We start from the raw sequence: 15250 nt of genomic DNA, 5'->3' as shown, positions 1-15250 counted from the left end.
GTTGAAAGAAAATGTTTTGGAAATGATGATGGCAACGTATGTACAAATGTACTTGGTACAATTGATGTATGGATTGTTATAAGGGCTGTAAGAGCCCCCAATAAGATGATTTATTAAAATAAAATAATTTTTTAAAGAATTTGACAAAAACTGCTTGAGCATGTCTTAGATCAAATCTCCATTAGAATCTACCTCGACAACACTACATGATATTATTCATTCATTACTTGACAAAAAAATAATTACTCACTCAATGGATGTAGTAAATATGATAAAGGTTAAAAAAAGTAGTAAATATGACAAAGGTTAAAAAAACCTATAAAAGAAGTTGAATCAAATTACTTGTCTCTAATAAAAGAATTGCATGTAAAAAAAATGACTACTGCATTCCTCAGTGTGCCCAAGGCACACTGAAATGACACACACACACCCCACCCCACCAACGCCCGGAGCTTTCAGGAGAGCCAATATATTCGCTGCTGCAGATTCTAGGTGCCACACTCGGTACCTCTTCTCTAGGTTCCAAAATTAATCATCCCTTTTTTGTTGTCACATTCTTGCTTCAGATTGAGTTCAATATGATTTTGCTTCAGCTTTGCTCTGCTAACAGAATCAGAGAATCATACTCTCCAAAGACTACACTCGTTATTACCAAAGGCCACAGTAGCCATCGCTAATGGTAGGTGGCTTTTCCAAATGGCAAATCTTAATTCAGCACAAGTCATTTTTTCTTAGTTGTATTCTTAAAGGATAGCCTTATCCTTAATTTGAACATAAAAAGAGCTTTCCCAGTCCTCCCAAGCCCTAGGAACTACCCTGGAGGAAAAGTCAGACTACAGAGGGCTTTTGTTATTTTCACAGGCCAGTATGCCAAGCTTACTAGAACTGAACCTGAACCAACAAGACACTTCCCTCTCTCTTCATCTTCCGCCCTCCTGAACGCCCTTTAAAGAAGGTACTACTAACATTATGGGTTTGGACTCTGGTTATACTTTACATACTAAAATTTTTGCACCTCTATGTTAGGGTTTGCTCTCTTGTTCTTGTTTCTTTCGCACACACATACATACTAAAAAACTATTAACTGGGTTTTTTTAAGTAGCCAGCCTGAAAGATAGATTTAAAAGGAAAAAAGATTCCTAACCTACGCCTTGAGCTTAAGCAATATGCTGCAAGCCAGTTTAGTAGACAGTTCTGCAGTGGTACTTTAGTCAATAGCCAATTAATGTTCTACTTATGTAAGTCTCTTTCAGATCATTACAAATAACATCAGCTAAACCATGCTATACTGATCATTTATTAAAATCCTAAACCTTACCATTTCTCTATATAGTATATGTTAGGGGTTGGCAAAACTACGGCTATTGAGCCATATGCAACTCTTTTGGGTACATACATATGGCTCTGAAATAAAATTGAAAAAATTTTAAGGATATTATTCAGACAGTGATGTTTGCATGTTTGTAAAAAAATATGTATCTGGCTCCAGAATTAAATTGTTGTCAGGGACAGAATTGACTTTTCCATCTCAAAAGTTTGCTGACTCCTACTCTATGTCATTCATTTGGCATCATGTGCTCTTATGCAGCATGTTTTATATTTAAAGAAAAGCAAATTTTTTGCGTTGGTACGATTGTTGTTAGTAGCTATCAAGTTGATTCTCACTCACAGACAGGAAAACATGGAAGATGTCTAGAAAATGATGATAAAAATCAGTAATAATAATAAAGGCTAATGCTTATTGAATAGATACTTTGAAGCACTTTATACATATTCATTACTTTGGTCCTTATAAGCCTATGAGGTTACTACTACTATTCTCCTCATTTTATAAATGAGAAAACTAAGACACAGAAAAGTAAACAACTTACCTAAAGTTAAGGAGTTAATAATAAATCAGCAGGCTGGGGACCAAGTCTAGAGAGCTCATAAGTACCTTGCTACAATAGAATAATGGTGGTGGTAGTGGTGGTGGTAACTGCTGTCAAATCTGCCTCCAACTCATGGTGATCCAATGCACAATGCGATGAAAAGCTGCAAGGTTCTGATCCATTGGATTTTAATTGGATGATTTTCAGAAGCAAATGACTTAAGAGTGAACAAATCTAGTTTGAGATGTTTTGATGCTTAATGCCTGAAAAGACCGACAAGTAGCACTGGCTCCAAAGCAGAAGTTGACGTGGGTCTGTATCTAGGAAAGAAATTAGGACTGTGTTTGTCAATCTGGCAGTTGAAAGCTAACAGAAGTTAAAGGAAACTATGGAATGAGGTCAACTAAGTTAACAACTGGAAGCCAGATCTGACCTTCTCTGGCTTCAAAAGGGAGAAAAAGAATCCAACTCCTCACCAGCCCGATGCCTATTGCCTGGAGGCAGAGGTCAGACAATCCTCCATCCTTCTTTACCTACTCAGACACCAACCATTCCTCCCGTGACATTCCACCTCTTTACTGGGTTTGATAATTCCTTGCAAGGGCCATAAAGCACTTACAACAAAAGGGTTTATTAGAGAAGTTAAAAGGATACCACAATTCAGGATTAGTAAGCAGTAAGGATAAAGTCACTGATTCTCAAGCAGCACCTCTCCTAAACCAGAGGCCAAATGTCTTGTGCCCAGACTCTCAACCACATCGTTCTTTGGCTTCTGCCTCAGGGGCCACTGTGTATGCTTGATACTCTACCTCAGTGTCTCACAGTCTTAGAGGTATTGTCCCTCCCTCATGCTGTCTCAGCGTGACTCACTTACTCTGGCTCCTTTGCTCTATAAGTGTAAACTCTGGTGGCATCGTGGATTACACATTGAGCTGCTAACCACAATGTCGACAGTTCAAACCCACTGGCCACTCTGCAGAAGAGAAATGAGACTATTTACTCCTGTAAAGATTTAGTCTCGGTACCCACCAGGGCAGTTCTATCCCTCCTGAGTCACAATCAACTCAATGGCAGTGAGTATTTTTGGTGTGGTTTGGTTTTTTTTTTTTTATGGTCTCCAGCTGGAGTCTCTAGTGTCTTTGGTCTTGGCCTCCGCTACAGAGATGATTTCAAACATGTTCCACTGTGACTCTTCTTCCTTGATGGTCCCAGGTATTCTCTTCCCTACAGAGAAATGACTTTAATGGAAGTATGTGTTTTATACTGTCCAAGGTCTCCCTTCACCCACTTTTCGGTTGTCCATCAGGGAGTAGAAAGCCTGATCTTTCTCCCTCAGAGTAGCTGGTGGTTTCAAATTGCTGTGGACTGGCAACTACTACGCCTACATCACCAGAGCTCCTTTATTTTCCTCTAAGTACCAGTGAAAAGCAAGATAACTAAGCAAAGGTTGGTTTGTTTTTCCCATAATCGCTACGTCTGTCCTTGGAACCTCTGTGGTGGGTACACAATATTTTTTTTTTTTTTCTAAATACTCCTCTTCCCCTTGAGAATGAGTTGGGCTTACTGACTTGATTTGGTGATGAGGTGTGACTTCTGAGACTAACTCACAAAGAACATTGAGGCTTCCTCCGAGCTTTATCTCCTCTCTCTTATCACTCACTACAGGAAATAAAATGTCAAGTCTTTAGGCCACTCAAGTAACTCTATGGAAAGGTCCATGCGGGAGGAGACAAGGCCTTCTTTCAATAGCAAGCAAGGCTTTTTGCATACAGCCTTGTGAGTGAGCCATCTTAAGAAGCAAATCTTCCAACCCCAGTTAAGCCTTTGGGGGACTGCAGCCCTAGCTTCATTACAACCTCGAGACCCTGGACCAAAACCACCCAGGTAAGCCACTCCTAAACACCTACAGGATTATGTTTGTTGTATTAAGAGACTAAATTTTGTAAACATCTAATATAGCTATTATGGTATTCTGTGTCTCTAAAATACTTAACTTTATCTTTTAATAGTTCCCGCCATACTGATATGGAGACTGGTGGCATAGAACATTATACACTGGGCTGCTAATCAAAAGGTCAGCAATTCAAACTCAACAGGCACCCAATGGGAAAAAAGATGAGGCATTCTACTCCAGGAAAGACTTATAGCACAGGAAGCAGTTCTACTTTGCCCCAAGGTCACATTATGTCTTGGTATTGACTCGATGGTAGTAGTTTGGGGTGACAGTCATTATAGAACTTAGCCTTCTAGAAAACTGTCCATCTTTAATAACTGTAAAGTTTAGCCTAACGTTGATTTGCTGAAAGATTTTTGCCAGTGCTTGCACAATTGACTGCAGTTGTTCAAAAATGAAATTATTTAACCTTGAAAATGGACATAGGTACTAGAGTAGGGAGAAAACCAGTTATTTAATTGAGAGCTGGAAGGAAGGCTAATTGAGGCAACAAAGATAAAGAATGGCATATGTATAAGGTGACCAGACATTATGATTTTTAAGAATTTTTCCCACGTCTCATGGCATTTTTAAAAAGTCCCGATTTTTGGAAAGAATGCACGACAAGCTAGGGTATACGGTTTTCGGCTGCCATGTGGCTATTTCGCCAGGATATGAGTTTTATCAATGGTGTCCCGCTTTTGTCCCGCTTTACCAATGTTAAAATCTGGTCACCTTACATATGTACCAGGCAGGAAAAGCAGTTATTTTGGCAGTTTAGCACACAGCATTATGGTAATTACACTAGGAACTTACTTCACCAAAATAAATAAATTGGTATGAAAGGGTTAATTGTGCTTATCAAACTGTGTTTTACAGAACATTATCCCATGAAAAAGACATAGGTAGAAAGGGCTACTATGAGTGGAGGGAAGTGAATTCCTATATTACAGGGTATTTCTGAGCCTTTAAGACACTAATATACATTATAAATTTATCTAACCTCAGAACACTTTCAGTATGTAATAAACACCCACAGTACATAAGTATGTTATGAATATAGTTTGGGAAACACTGACTTGGGTAGGCAGATAGGCAGACAGGTAGAGAGAGAGGTAGGAAAAGAAAAATGCAATAAAATGATCTCACCTAAACAGGATTCATAACTGACTCTGATCTCTATGTGGTTTCTTTATGCAAAATAAATTGTTAGAATAAGCTAGGAAAAGCAACAAAAACCACACCAAGAGATGTCAGAGAAAATGAGAGGCAAAAACATGCTAGGACATAACAGAAGAAAAATAACTCCCTTCCCAAATGCCAAGGTTCAGAGTGCCTCCCATGCCCTCAGCTCCTCTGTGACCTCCATCCAAACTGGCTTGAAGAGGGGACTCCTAGGTAAGGGTTAACTCATCTGGAGAGATGATTTGTAGTTTATGAGATGGCCTGACTCCAAAGCCTTACCCAACAGTGATGATTGCTAACAGCTACAGATATTTTCATTCTCTCACTCATTCTCAGTTTTAATAAAGATGCAAAGGTTTTAATAGAAGTGGAAGAAATATAGTAATAAAACAAAGAAACTGGTCATCAAACAGCTGAGTTCACAGTGGAGGATTAGATGAGCCAGCACTATTAGATGGTTCAGCACCTTTGTGAGGGAAAGTCACACCCTTCCGTTTAAGAAAAAAATTGTAATTATTGTTCATCTTGAACCGCCTTATGTGGTAAGCCAACAGGGAGTGTAGGATATTAGACTGATACCTCTTTGGGTCATATTCAGTGAGCCACACATATAGAACGCTAGCTCTGAATTTAACGAAGAGCATCCAGATGAAATTCACCTGAATGGAGTTTCCGTAAATCAAAGTTCTTTGTATATCAGTGGCTCCAGTCTATGCATCCCAGTAAGAATGAAAAAGCTGCTCTTGACTTGTGGATCTTCTCACCCAGTGTGATCAGATTCTGCCAGCGGCAGGAATGTTTTCAAGAGCCCCATCTCTGGGTTTCCACATGTAAACACCTGCCCACATTCCCACCTGCTCACACTATCCCATGACACTGATCTCTCAACACACGTAGAGTGTCACTGACACTGCCACCCCACCTCGCTAACCCCAAAGAATTTAGGTGTCAGCATCAGACCTCTAAGAACCTGAGACAGTACATCTGCATGACCCTGTATGCTAGAAAGGGGTTTTGTAAGAAGGTGGTCTCCCCTGTTGTTCCAAGATTATGCAGAGATGTTGCATGGCCAAGCTTTTTTGTCAGTTCTCTTGCAGGTTAGTCTAGGTCCGCAATGTAAATTTTCCCTTTTAGATGTGGTATCCTTTTGCTATACACAGCATGGATAGCCATGAGCAGGCTTGGTAATAGTGTATGGTTCCACAAAGCCCTGTTTGTGAGGAAGCAATAGAATAATCTACTTCTAACAGTATTCTAGTTCCCTGGGGCCAGGATGGACCTGGTATTTCTATTGTTCAGGAGGTTTGACACTAAGGTTTACATTTCTGTTCCACTGGAAAATTACTTGGAAGATAACTCACTCAAACTCATTGCCATCTGTTGATTCCGAATTATAGTGACTGTGATAGTTACATAATCTGGTGTCAATTTGAGGATTAAGAGTGGAGTCTAGCCTGTCAATCCATAGATAGCCAATGAGACCTCTGTGTGGGCATGGCCTTCTCCTGAGAATTCTGGGGATTTCTCTATTTTCCTCCTTGAAGATGAGAGACACTTCTCTCTCTCTCGATTGACTTCCTTGGAGACCCTCTACTGACAAGATCCAGGACTCACTCCCTGCAAGCCATCCCTGTGGAGAAGCCACATGGACCAACCCTGATGTAGCCAAAACCCTGGACCTGGTGGAGACCCCTGCCAGCGCTGAGAAGCTTACAATGCCTCTGGATCTACAACACTTCCAACCCACTGACTTGTGATCTTTCTGCATTCAGCCTCATTGCATGTGTTTCGTTGAGTCTGAAGAGAACTTTATAGATTGGTATCGGACATAGGGGCTAACATTGGACTTAGGGACTTGGGACTGGCTGGGTTGCTTTCTTAATGTATAATTACCCTTTTATATAAAACTCTCTTATACCCATATGAGTGTCTATGAATTTGTTTCTCTAGTCTACCCAGACTAACACAGTGACCCTATAGGATAGAGTAGGACTGCCCTGTTGGTTTCCTAAACTGTAAATCTATGGAAGTAGAAAGCCTTTATCTTTTTCCCATAGAGCAGCTGGTGGTTTCAAACTGCTGACCTGTGGTTAACAGCCTATAGCATAACCCACTATGTATAATAAAGTTCACAGCTGGATTACACTAATGACTCACAAATAGGACTAACTAAACCCTAAGAAATCAAATGCATAACTAGTTTAAAATTAGGACATGATTTCAGCTTCTGATGAAAAAGCCCAAGGCAAATAAGCTATGAACATTCCTTAAATGCCAAGTGGTCTATGAAGTAGAGATCAATTACATCATTGTAATGTAATCATATGAGGGGGTGGGGAATCACACTTAAATTGTAAATAGGAAGCTATTTTATACTGGCAGAAACAAGTCATTTTCAAAACATAAATATGATGTTAAAAGTACTATCTGCCTGGGTTAAGCATTTGACTGCTAACCGCAAGGTCACCAGTCACTCACCAGGAGAAAGATGAAGCTGTCTGCTCCCTTATAGACTTAAAATCTTGGAAAACCAGAGGCCAACTACTCTATCCTATATGGTTCTTCTGAGTAGAAATTGACTCAAAGGCAGTGGGTATCTGGGCTAGTGACCTAGCTTACCTTGGCACACCAAGTTATTTACATACATCACAATTCCAATTCAACTCCAGTTAGTAAATATGTTTTTATTTGGCATGGGTTATTTGTGGTCAGATGTTTATTAAAACGCTAGCAGTGTGAAAAAAAATAAAAGGCTAACAATCTTAACAATTATCTAACACCTATTTAAATGTTCATTTCTCATACATAAAAAAATAAAATAGGAGAGAAAGGAAAGCCGAGGAATCGCCACCACCGCCTCCACCAGTAGCAGCCGTGCAGGAACTGAGAGGAGACTTCGGGCTCCACTGCCCAGCTTTTCCTCCTCCCTGCCACTGGCTGCCAACCTCCGTGGGACTTGTTCCAACAATCTGTTAAAACATGGTAGATTACTATGAAGTTCTAGGTGTGCAGAGACATGCTTCACCCAAGGATATTAAAAAAGCATATCGTAAGTTGGCACCGAAGTAGCATCCTGATAAAAAATCCTGAGAATAAGGAGGAAGCAGAGAGGAAATTCAAACAAGTAGCTGAGGCATATGAGGTGTTATCAGATGGGACATCTATGACAAATGTGGCAAAGAAGGATTAAACGGTGGAGGTGGAGGTGGAAGTCATTTTGACAGTCCATTTGAGTTTGGTTTCACATTCCATAATCCAGATGATGTCTATCAGATGATGTTTTTGGTGGAAGGGACCCATTTGACTTTTTTGAAGACCCATTTGAGAATTTTGGGGGAATCGCAGAGGCCCTCGTGCAAGCTGAAGCCGAGGCACAGGATCCTTTTTCTCTACCTTCAGTGGGTTTCCATCTTTTGGAGGTGGATTTCCTGCTTTTGATACAGGATTTACATCATTTGGTTCATTGGGTCATGGTGGCCTTACTTCATTCTCTTCTACATCATTTGGTGGTAGTGGCATGGGCAACTTCAAATCTATATCAACTTCTACTAAAATAATTAATGGCAGAAAAATCACAGCAAAGAGAACTGTTGAGAATGGTCAAGAAACAGTAGAAGTTGAAGAAGATGGCCAGTTAAAGTCCTTAACTATAAATGGTAAGGAGCAGCTGCTACACTTGGATAACAAGTAATTCAACGCACGCATTTAACAGAAATGTTAAACTCTTACAAGTACCATTTGAGGATAAACAGGAACTTTTTTTGAAGATTTCAAATGAACTCTACTTTCAGTATAACTGTACCTAATCTAAAGTATTTATAAAATGCTCATCTGAGCACCTATTTGTCATAGACTTTTGAGTTTATTGTTGGGACCACATTAATAGGACCTTTTTTTTGTCTTTAAAATTGTTGTAAATTTATGTATGCACTTTGCTTTTTTCATTATTACTATTAAACTTAATCCACGGTGAACAGTGATTCTTTAGCAGAGTTAGGAGAAAATTGTATACTAACACCAGCATGAATCCTGCTTTTTTTCCCATTTTGCTTGAAATGTGAGCCAAGTAGTTTCAGTCTGCTATGAAGTTAGCATTGCCAGGATGAATCTCCGACAAAAATAATTTCGTTTTTCTCCCCAGTATTGAGTAGTGAAAGATAATAATACTTTAATGGTAATACAGTTCTGGTTTAATATAAATTAAGGATATTTTCTAGTTGTGCATGAAAGCTGGCAGCTTAGCAAGTTTTGAACATTGTTTAAATATGTAATGTTAAGCTGAGGTTTAAAAGCAAAGCTGATAAAATGGGTCTTTGTCATTTGCTTAAAAAATAATAAATGCTGATGTGTTTGGTGCATTGTTTCCAAAAAAATAAATAAATAAAATAAAATCCTAGAACTCTGTTAGAAAACAAACCAAACATAAGACAACAAGCTTCACCCACAAATTCACATTTAAATAAGACAAGGTATATTTTTGGAATAATCATGAATCTACATAGAATTAACAATCATTTAAATGCAACTCAAGCTGAATTGCTGGCTGTTAACAAAGTCTCTGATCAACTAGAGTAGAATAGCATCAGAAATTGATTATGTAAGACAATAGTATATTGTTCCAAGGTGGGTGTGTGTAATGAAGTTCACGCTAGATTACACTAATGACTCACTTAAATATCTGAATTTTCTGCTATCTTAACCTTTAAATCATCTGCAAAAGAAGCTGCCAAAAACTGTTAGTAGGAAAGCATGCTTTTCCCAAAAGAACTTGGTATATACAATTTTTTTACTACTTAAATGTTTTGTTTTTTATGACTGAGATTTGAATTGGACGTTAAAGATTTTAAGCTAATTTTAAAAGTAATGGATGCTTACTAAATCACTAATAATATTCAACATACATAACCTTTTCTTAAAAAACCACACTCACTGCCACTGAATCAATGTGGACCCTATAGGACAGAGTAGAACTGCCCCTGTGAGTTTCTGAGACTGGAACTGTTTACAGGCGTAGAAAGGTGGCTGATGGTTCAGAACTTCAAACCTTGTGGATCACAGCCCAAAAGTGTAACCACTATACCACCAGGGCTCCACTACATAACCTTTTAGGAGGGCATAAATTGTGTGTGTGTGTTACAGCACCTGGCACAATTCTGTAAAATATCTGTTCACTATTATGCACAATTATTGCAGAACCTGACAGTGATTACTGTTTTAAAACTTTGGCTAATAAATCAAAGTTGAAAAATAGATGTATTTTATTTCTTGATTTGGGTTACCTTTTTGTTGTGAATTGGTTCTCAGTTACTCCAGTTTCCTTTCAACAAAACATTGGCAGATAGTATACTGGATTGAAATTACCTGACTCTATTCCCACTTTAATTATTCACATATCATTATGAAAAATATACAACTTCAGGGATTACATTTTAAGTTTGGGAAATGAGTCAGAAACCACACTTCTAGGAGCAGTAGCCAGTCTGGGACAGATGTTTATCGTACATCCTGAGTCCCTCTTAGCACTCCAATTCCTCTCTAATAAATCATTTCAGAAAAACAACTGAGATGGGTCAGGATATGTGATAATAAAAATCCTCTGAAGCAATTATCCAATGATTGTCTCTGAAACTGCCCTAGTTTAGAAGCCTCTGGGTATGAATTTGGCCCTTTTCAATGTTAGTCTACATCAGTGGTTCTCAACCTTCCTAATGTCATGACCCTTTAATACAGTTCCTCATGTTGTGGTGACCCCCCTACCATAAAATTATTTTTGTTGCTACTTCATAGCTGTAATTTTGCTACTGTTATGAATCAGGCGATCCATGTGAGAGAGTTGTTCGACCCCCAAAAGGATCACAACAGACAGGTTAAGAACCGCTAGTCTACATCATACATACTTCCTTCTGATAGTCACCTGGGAGTGGGGAGGAGTGAGTCTGTAGAATGAGACATTCTATCAAGCTTAATTTTGTTTTTACAACTATTGAAAACAACACTATCACATTTGCAAAATTACTGAAACACCACCACACCCACAACTCTTAGGCTGGGTATTCAACCCCAATGAAAAAACTATCCAGAGCCAGCATTTTCTTTTCCATCGGATAGATGTCTAGGACTTATTAGTAGCCTAGCAAAAACTTAAAAAAAAAAAAAAAAGACTTCCCAAAGCCAGAATGCAAATGAACCCCTTACTTTGGTTTGGTTTGGTTTTGAAAACAAATTCTATTTCTCATGTAAGATGAAAAGAGTATTAATTCAAAGGAGATCTGGGAAGTCACAATGTGTAAATACTTCTGATAATAGAACAAATTAATGTCAGGACACAGTCAATAATGCAATAAAGCCCTGATGCAACCATAACCGTCAAAGGGCATCTGTGTTAGCAGCTAGGGAAAGTGGCATTTGCAGAAAGGCACTACCACTGCCTTCAAAAGAAAATCATTAAGCCTCAGCGGTTAAGCCCTTCCCCCATCCTTCAAAGCAATTAACCAGTAGAAGGTGCAATTCCATAGCCCATCCTTATCTCCCACCCCCCAAGCCTCCACCCTGAGCCCAAGGTGGAGGGCTAAGCCATGTGGGCACTCCCAGCCCATTCCCTGTCCAGTTTTCAAAGACACCTCTACATACAAGACCCAAAAGCAGAAAACCAAAGCTTTTCTTCTAACTCTTATTTTTAAAACAAACAAAAAGGACACTGACAGCTCAATAACCAAAATACCTCACCATCATCAAGAACTGAGAAACCACACATACACATCATTTTGCCAAATAATAACCTGAAATATGAGTGATCTTTATAGTCTTGAACTCCAAGATAACTGAGATAACCTATTTCTACCTAGAAAGGAAAACCCAGGTCACATTCTTGACAATAGGAGCCAAGTGAACAAACCACTGTGCCCAACAAAGTAAGGGGCAATGAGCAATAGGAAAGCTGAGTATCAGGCCACACACAGCATACAATGTGGGGTTTTATCTGTACAAAAAACAAGAGCAGCAGACACCAGGGCTGCAAAGGGAAGAGAGGTGGGGGAGAGGAGACTGAACATATTTTTGAGTGGCCTTTAGTTTCCGATGTAATCTTCTGCCTCTTGCAAGGTTGCAAAAGAGACCAGACAAGAGATGGGTTAAAGCAAGCTGAAAATGAAAAGCACCTTCCTTCCCCCATCTTCTTTCCTCTCTCCCAGAAAGAGCTGTGTCCTTCTGTGCAAACCTAGTCCCAAATATGGGGGAGAATGAATGTGTGTATGGAAGAACAATGAGCCCTCAGCCTGGTTGTGTGTGTGTGTGTGTGTGTGTGTGTGTTTGTCTGCCTCTTTTCCCTTCTACCTCAACAACAGGGAGAGGTGGAAGCCAGTGTTCAACCCACCCTAAGCCATCAAAATCAAAATTGGCTGGTAATTTACAGTGATATTAACTCAACAACCCAAATACATGAAAGGAGACAGCTACCCAAAGATGATTTTATTATTGTATAGATCCATCCTCTTTCCCCTCCCCCAACAGCCTCAGGAAAGAAATCAGTGTACTTCAGACAAAAAGGTTTCTCTTTAAATAGAAAACAATTATTTAAACTGTTTCAAGTCCAAAGATAAGATGCACTAATTTGTTACATTAAAATGTCTGTTTTGTGATTCACAAAGTTTCCTTTTGACTAGTTACCTTTTTGTATTTAAAAAAACTGCTTTAGTGAAAGCTATTTCAGGAATCATATAAAACTACTTTCTAAATGTACCTTAAAATAGCAACACATACTGAAACATTTAGACCCAGACTCTCTCAAGGACACATATAGCTTAAATCAATGTTTGAAGTCTGGAATCCAGAAAAATTATAAGTAAATCTTGGAAAGGAGACAGAGGGAAATGACAATTCAACAATGAATCATTTTGTTTTCCTTTCAGCAACTTCTTAGACAACCACTTTAGAAGCAACACCACCACACACACAACCTCTCATCTTCTTTCCATAACCATAAACTTAAAAAAAAAAAGTCACTCTCCTCCAGAAAGCTGAATTAAGACATAATTGTAAGAATTCTATTGATCCGGGGTTTCACTCTTTTCTAATCTAACAGGGCAGAGAACTGGAAATAGAATGCCAAGAGGTAATCTCCCCCGAGTGTAAAAATTAAGACTTTAAAAATCCTCCCCCACAAAACCCCTGAAATCCACAAACAATATTTACAGTTGTAATCCTTGACTTTCCTTCCTCCCCCAGTTCAGCCAGTCATTTAGTCCCATAAAACAGTTGAACCTCAGGGAAGTACATCCAGAGCATGAATAGGCAGCCAGGAAAAAAACAGGGGTCAGAAGGCAAGTAGGGCAGTGACCTGCTCGGGACAGGAGCAAAGAGATTCCAGTCCTTTCTTCCCCCTCCTAACACAGCCGTCTTGTCTTGCCTGCCCTGGCCTCACTCGACCTGTACTGCTTCTTTCCAGCCTTTCTCTCTCCAGATCACACTGGGAGAGGGGTTTCACCACCGACCCTCTCTCCCCACCCAACACCCCAGAACCAGGCTGGGGGAGGCAAAAAGCACACCTCCCAGCACGGCGCAGGCAACTTAGCGACTTACCTTCCCCTAATGCGCTACACCATCAATATAGGGGTGTTTGTGGCCCAGCTCCTCGAAGTGGAGGGCACGGGGCGGGAGGGCCGCGGGCAGGGTTGCGGGCGGCCGGGCTCAGGGCCGAGGAGGGCGGCCCGCTGGGACGCGAGGGGCAGGGCTGTAGGGGGTGGGGGGGCTTCCCTGCCGTGACCTTTAATGCGACTTTAAACTACCCTCTCTCCTCCTGGGCGGGGCAAAGCCTTCAGAAACAAGCACCCAGGCTCATGTCTGGTTTTTTGTTGTTGCTTTTTTTTTTCCTGAGGGCGAGGGGTCTCCCGGAGGATGATGGTGATTCCCACCACCCCCCACCCTCAACTAGGGGAGAAAATGAGGCAGACAATGTGGGAGGCGAAAGGGGGGAAGAAAAGGGGGAAGGAGGAGACGGCTACAGAAAGCCGGCCGAGGGGAGCGTCTGGGGGCGTGCGGGAGGAAGAGGAGGTGAAAGAGCGCGGGGGGCGACTCGCGAGCGTCTGTGGGAGCAGCGGCGCCTCCGCGATGGTGGCGGAGCCGCGGCGGGGCTGCTGCACCGACCCACCGCCCACTCTGCGCTCGGGTCCGGCCCACCTCGCAGTATCGCGCCTCCTCATTGGCTCAGCTCGGCGTGACCCGCGCGGGGGCCGGGCCAATGATGGGCGGTGGGCGGGCTGAGGGAAGAGGTGGTTTTTTGGGGTTTTTTCCCCCCTTTCTCTTTTTAATAAAATGAGCCGAGGCGGCGGTTGGGTTGTGGGGAAGTGTCTCTGTGGCTGTGGCCCCGGGCTCTAGGGGAACAGCTGGGTTCCCCGCCGAGGGATGTGGCCCATCCGCTCCTTCACACCCGCCTCAGGTCGCGACCCGGACCAACGTCGCTTTCCTACACGCCCCGCCCCCGCCACACACGCACGCACGCACGCACGCACGCACAGGGACCGGGACCAGGCGCTGAATCCGAGCGCCTGGCGGGGCGGGGCGGGGCCGGGGACTCCGTAGGGGCTGGATTGTGCGGAGTCCAGTTGCTCTCCTCGTGTTTGCCTGGATCACAATTCGCTTTTCAGTCGCTTCAGACTCGGATTCCTAACGCAGGAGGCTCGTGGGGCAGGGGTGGGAAGGGGGTGTGTAAACGTAGATTGATTTGAACGTTTCGCTTAAAGATTTCTTGGAAATCCTACCGAGCCTCTTGATAGCATTTATAGAAACTGAATAATATGAATGGCACATACAACATGGAGGGATTGTTGCAATGGCATTGGTTTTGCTGTGTATGTGTTCATCCCAATAAAGTTTGTTAAAATTAAGAAAATATGTATATGACAAAAGATGGTGAGAAATAGGAACTCAGAATTGATTAATCAATTTATTTGAGGAAGAATAAAATTATATATTTATATACTTATAATAAAATTTATTTGAGGAAGAATCAACTTATTTGAGGAAGGGGGGAAAATGAAGTTGGAAAGCCTGAACAGCCTCCTGAAGGTACCATCACTTCAGATTCAGAAGGGTTGTTTAGAAAGATAGAGCTCCAACTACATGCCGTGTATTTGAAAAAATCTGGGGAGAGGGGGAGAATCTTTTCCGTTGGAGAATGTAATATCATATGCCACTCTCAAAAAGGCTAATAATCACATACCCAAGATGCTCTAATGATTAAAGGAGGGGGCCGTAAAAGACAAAA

General features: G+C 41.2%; 1 protein-coding gene and 1 pseudogene across 1 annotated transcript in view; one reads left to right on the top strand and one right to left on the bottom strand.

Moving 5' to 3' along the window:
• Positions 1-14072, bottom strand: part of LOC123522689 (arginine-glutamic acid dipeptide repeats protein-like) — a 315019-nt gene extending 300947 nt beyond the window's left edge. The window contains exon 1 of the mRNA XM_045299211.1: positions 13567-14072. The gene's annotated coding sequence lies outside the window, so the exon portion shown is untranslated. The remainder of the gene's footprint in view (positions 1-13566) is intronic.
• Positions 7897-8680, top strand: LOC101641837 (annotated as a pseudogene).
• Positions 14073-15250: the final 1178 nt, after the last annotated feature.

The sequence above is a fragment of the Echinops telfairi genome, unplaced genomic scaffold (assembly GCF_000313985.2).
Source record: "Echinops telfairi isolate 266 unplaced genomic scaffold, ASM31398v2 ScPeMD7_7457;HRSCAF=8495, whole genome shotgun sequence".
Taxonomy (NCBI): Eukaryota; Metazoa; Chordata; class Mammalia; order Afrosoricida; family Tenrecidae; genus Echinops; species Echinops telfairi.
The sequence above is the reverse complement of the archived record's forward strand: the minus strand, read 5'-3'. Positions and strand labels throughout refer to the sequence as shown.